Raw genomic sequence first — 5,264 nt, forward strand, 5'->3', positions numbered from 1 at the left:
CTGGGGGAGGGTTTGGGAAAAGAGCTGTCGGGAGCCCTCTGGGAAGGGCGGACTCGGCCTGGAGAGAGAGATGGGAAGGTAACAGCAAGGGGGCTAGAAAACGATCTGAAAACTTGGACTAAAATAAAAGGGGAGAATCACAGTGTAGTTACTTATAAATACTGTGACTACTTTATAATCTGTTTTGCTTTCCATCTCCTGCTTTGTGCAGACAGGTGCTGCCTCACACCACTGGAGCATTCTGTGCTCTTTGGTCCAGCTGGCACCCCTCCTGTCCTCAGCACAGGGTTCTGCTGTATGATTAGCCAGATGAAGAAGGGGAAAGAAAGACCCTGGAGGAGATTGAATTATGGTACTTTAAGGCAGGAGCTGTTAATGTTAGAGAGTGACAATAGAAAAGAAGCCCAGACAGGCACTGAAATGGGGTAACAGGGATGCACTTTGGATCTCTGCTGCTGCTGAAACAGCAAATCCATTTTTCCCTCACACAGATGGGCAACTAAATAACTGGGCTGCAAGGGGCCTGAGGTGGATGCCTCTCAGTTACAAAAGTCTTGCGTTGCGTAAACAAAGTGACATTTGTTGTGCAAGGAGAGAGGGTTGCAAAGGCAAGAGGTTCACTGCTTGCATGCTGGTAGGTTGCAGCGGTCAAACTCACATGTACGGCCCAATGAATATTGAATGACTATGTCAACAAGTTAAGTATTTATTGGCATAACTTCATCCTGAATGTCCCAACTCAGTGCCCAAATCACCAACGGAAAATATTCACTTTCTATTTCTCCTTTGCCAATGAATATTTAGTGATTTCTAGAAAATGAGTTTCCACATGACAGACCTGGATAATCATCTTCATTGCTCTGGGGCTAGTGATAGTGGTGCTATCTCTGCTTTGCTCAAATCCTTATTCCAATTGGAGCCAAGGGAGATTTGAAGTCAGGCCCACCACATCACATCGCTCTGTGGTAAGCTTCAGGACATTCGGTTTCCTTTTTTTGTGTGCCTCATGCAGGAATTAGCTGACATAAGTTAAGACACCTAAAGGCATGGAGTAGCATGGATCCAAAGCCTACTTTTCTCTTTTTCTGAAAGGCATCAGTTTTGAGCTCCACTTCCCCTCCTGAGATTTCTTCCTGGCTTGTTCAGGCTTTGTGGATCACGCTCTTCAGTATCTAAATCTGTAACTTCGAGCCCAGCTTAGAGCTGCAGATCATCCCACAAACTGGCAAGGTAATTGAGAGTGAAGGCCTTAATACTGTTGTGCGTAAGAAAAAACTGGATCTATCCCACAGGTCGTTTTAAGCACATTAAATAGATAATGACATTCTGTCTAAGCAGTTCTTTTAGTTAGTCCATTTGGACAAACAAGATAATCTCACATCAACGGCATTTATGGAAATTTGGTAAATATTAAATATTTGAGAGCTCATCTGTCCCTAGGCAGAATGGTTTCAAATATCACTTGTGAGATAGAAATAATTCCTGTAATACTGCAGGAAGACAACTGGCCCCATATTCTTAGTTACTGCTGAGAACTTGATGCTCAACAAGGACCCGGGTTCCTGATTGACACTGTAACCTTCACTGAGCCACAAAATATGTTACTCTTTCTGCCCTTCTCTTTGCACAGTTTTAAACAAATATTTATTCTATAATCAGTGGATGTCTCTGCACTATGCAGAGAGTTTTCTGTTAAGTAATGTTTACTCACCCTAAAATACTACATGGTAGGTTAGTCATATAAGAGACATTGAAGAAAGCCATTAATTGCAACGTTGAATTGCATCTTATGCTAATGCTTTTGTGATCTGCAGCAAAGTAAATAATCCTGGAAATGTATATACATGGAAATGTCTCATTTCAAGTGACTATCATAGAAGTTTTTTCAAAGAGCCTTCTAAGTAACCTAGGAATTAATGTGATTAAAACAAACAAACAAAAAAAAAACAAAAACAAACAAACAAAAAAAAACCAGTCCATGTCTATTATCTACCAAAAGAAAATAATTCAGCAAATTAAGGAATAGGTTTGCAAGAAACAGATAACTGAGGTTTGGAACTTTCAGAAGACCTTGAAGATATCTTCTACAAGTCACTATGATGACATAATGAATTCAAAGTCTTCTGAGACATACACACTCTTCAGCACTTTCTTAACCCAAAGATTCTTGCTGGCATTGAGCTTAAAAAAAGAAAAAAAAAAAAAAAGGTGATGGAAAGATGTATGTCAAAATACAGCAGATGGAATCTCAAATACAATACAAACTGGAATACAAACTGCAAGAAGCAGTCCTTGACAGCAGCCCTGCAGAGAAGGACCTGGGAGTCCTGACTGATGAAAAGGTTAACATGAGCCAGCAGTGTGCCCTTGCAGCTCAGAAGGCAACTGTTATCCTGGGCTCCATCAGAAGAGGGGTGGCCAGCAGGGACAGGGAGGTCATTGTCCCCCTCTACTCTGCTCTTGTGAGGCCCCAGCTGGAGTACTGGGTCCAGGTCTGGAGCCTCCAGCAGAAGAAAGACAGGGAGCTGTTGGAGAGGGTCCAGAGGAGAGCCAAGATGATCAGGAGGCAGGAGCACCTCCCCTATGAAGACAGGCTGAGGGACCTGGGCTTGTTCAGTCTGGAGAACAAAAGGCTGTGGGGTGACCTCATTGCAGCCTTTTAGTACCTAAAGGGAGCCTATAAACAGGAGGGGAATCAACTCTTTGAAAGGGTTGACAACTGCAGGACAAGGGGAAATGGCTTTAAGTTGAGGGAGGGAAGATTTAGGTTGGATGTCAGGGGGAAGTTCTTTACAGAGAGAGTGGTGAGGTGCTGGAACAGGCTGCCCAGAGAGGTTGTGGATGCCCCGTCCCCTGAGGTATTCAAGGCCAGGTTGGATGGGGCCCTGGGCAGCCTGGTCTAGTGTTGAATGTGGAGGTTGGTGGCCCTGCCTGTAGCAGGGGGGATGGAGATTGATGACCCTTGAGGTCCCTTCCAACCCTGCCCATTCTGTGATTTTGTGCTTTGAGAAGGAAACTAGAGACTGACATTGAGCAATGGAGAGGAAGAACAGCTCATGTATTATTAACTGTATTAACTGTATTCTCCATTTTTAACAGCTTTCCTCAATTGAAGGAAGACTGGATCATGAACCAGGTTTTCAATGCAAGAAAATTAACAAAAAGGGTACCACTGATTTTCAGTGAATTTTACCAACTGTTCTCAATGAATTTTCTATACCTTGAGAAACACCAAAAGATTATTTCTCTATTTCTGTTGACATATTTTAAGAAACAAAGATAATTGGTTACAAAGGTACAAATGGAACTGTACTGCTCCGTGACACTGCAAGTCAACTGTGACTTGCTGCGACAGCTGTGACAAAATCTGAGAATTCCGCTTCAAACTGAGATACCCAACCTTGCTAGGCAACATCTACAACAAACCCCTATTTTGTGGATCTTTTCCTTTTTAAAACAAGCTTATTGACTTGTCCTTTGCATTTTGTATAACTTGCTAAGAACCAGAACATTTATTTAGATGTGTTTTGGGCTAGGATTGTTTCCTGCCATCGCTAATCTCCAAATACAGATACTTTGCATAGTATTACAGATTACAATTATTCCTTTAGATCCTCCAGTCATTCAAAAATCAAAATACAGTGACTTACCTTTTCATAATATTTTCTTGCCTCCACTCTTCCACCCCTTATTGTCCAACAGAAGCAGTGCACGTGATCATAACAAAGAATTCAAACATTGCAAGCAACATTCTTTCAGATTGTACCTTTTCTGTTGACTTTGACAATGCGATGCATCTTGGTCACGGGGAGGAACTACTGCTAAGAGAGAGCTAAGTTATTCTGCTAGATTTCATGGTAGAAAAACATTAGAAACAACAATCTGTGCCAGTGTATTTACAAAATTCAGCTATGTTTTGTTCGTCTGTCCCTAAATGCCCTTTTTCAAAGTGTTAACAGCAATCACTAAACTAAACTGCTTATAGAGCTTCTTCTCTTGTTAACCCCTATCAGTTGTGGACAATGTTTTGTGCATACCTAACTTGTTAGATACTACTTTATTTTAATGAATACATTCTCATCCCCCATCAGTGTGCGACTGGAAGCAAAGGAAAGTCTAAACTGGGCAAATATACCAACAAGAAAGGAATGTTGTGCTATAAACTTACGAAGTCAGAAAATGAGTTAGAACTCAATTTACTTACATATAGAAAAGTTATCAACAGTAGTTAGTTAACCAGACACTAAACAGGAAAAGAAAGGAAAAGGAGAAGAGTTTTAAGTATCAGTCTGCTTACGTATTCCAACTTCCAGTGACTTGGCAAAGTGACAAGATTTCTCCCCCTTTCTTTCAGAACACACCCCCACTTTTGGCAATTAAACTGTAGGTGACACCCTGGAAGTCCTCAGTTACCAACTACTCAGTTTCAGAAACTCACAGGAGAGGAAGAAAAAAAGAGAGACAGCCAGATCAAACAGTTTCCAAACCTCACTCATCACAACTACATGAGATTAATGCTGTTGACTTAGAACAGATTTATGGAAAATGTACAGCACTTCCAGAAGATGACTGCAGCAGTTTCACAGCACCAGGGGAACGAAACAGGCCAGAAAACACCCACATTTTGCAAATGAAGCAAAAACTGATCTTAACAGGAAAACTTGGTATTAACTTTCATCTGCAGCATGTAACATAAAGGTTCACTGAAAAGTACGTGCTCCAAATCTGAACTGTGATTCACCTGGACTGAACCCAAGTTCCTGCTTTGGCTTTTGGATGGGTAATAGAACACAGCATAGCAACTCATGCCAGTATTTTCTCCTGGAAATTATTTTGAAAGAAGATCTATCGGCAATACTTGTTGCACCATACTGAAAATGGACTCGGCTTTGGTAACACCGGAGGCTCAGTCAGTCCTCTTAATATTTTAGTGCAAATCACATCACCAAAGAAAAGTGTGATATGTCAAAAGAAACAATGACAGACTCCTTCCTTACTTAGAAGGCTCTACATGAGGAGAAAAATCATTTCACAGTAACTTACATTTCTCAAAGCTTTCAGCTAAAAGTGATTTACAACAGAAAATAACTTTGCAGTTTATTCATGCTGAATTTTCTTCAGAAGTCATTTAAACAAAATGATAATTTAAGCAGCTCCAAAATAAAATTAACATGACTTCAAAAATTATCAGTTAAAAAGTAAATCCAATCAGAATTATCACTCCCATTAAAATCACTAAGAAAAAAATCACTGCAACAAATGAG

At 40.7% G+C, this 5,264-nt stretch overlaps 1 long non-coding RNA gene across 5 annotated transcripts; it reads left to right on the plus strand.

The window, feature by feature from the left end:
• LOC116216484 lies at positions 1-4,978 on the plus strand. 5 transcript variants are annotated; one of them, XR_004159313.1, is made up of 5 exons: positions 1-78; positions 212-697; positions 805-965; positions 1,093-1,230; positions 4,355-4,978. It is a non-coding gene; the product is annotated as an uncharacterized LOC116216484 (long non-coding RNA). The 5 variants fall into 5 exon arrangements; XR_004159315.1 differs by having other exon boundaries at positions 492-697; XR_004159312.1 differs by adding an exon at positions 3,100-3,166 and having other exon boundaries at positions 7-697.
• The last annotated feature ends 286 nt before the right edge of the window (positions 4,979-5,264 follow it).

The sequence above is a fragment of the Meleagris gallopavo genome, chromosome 3 (genome assembly GCF_000146605.3).
Source record: "Meleagris gallopavo isolate NT-WF06-2002-E0010 breed Aviagen turkey brand Nicholas breeding stock chromosome 3, Turkey_5.1, whole genome shotgun sequence".
In the NCBI taxonomy this organism is placed as follows: domain Eukaryota; kingdom Metazoa; phylum Chordata; class Aves; order Galliformes; family Phasianidae; genus Meleagris; species Meleagris gallopavo.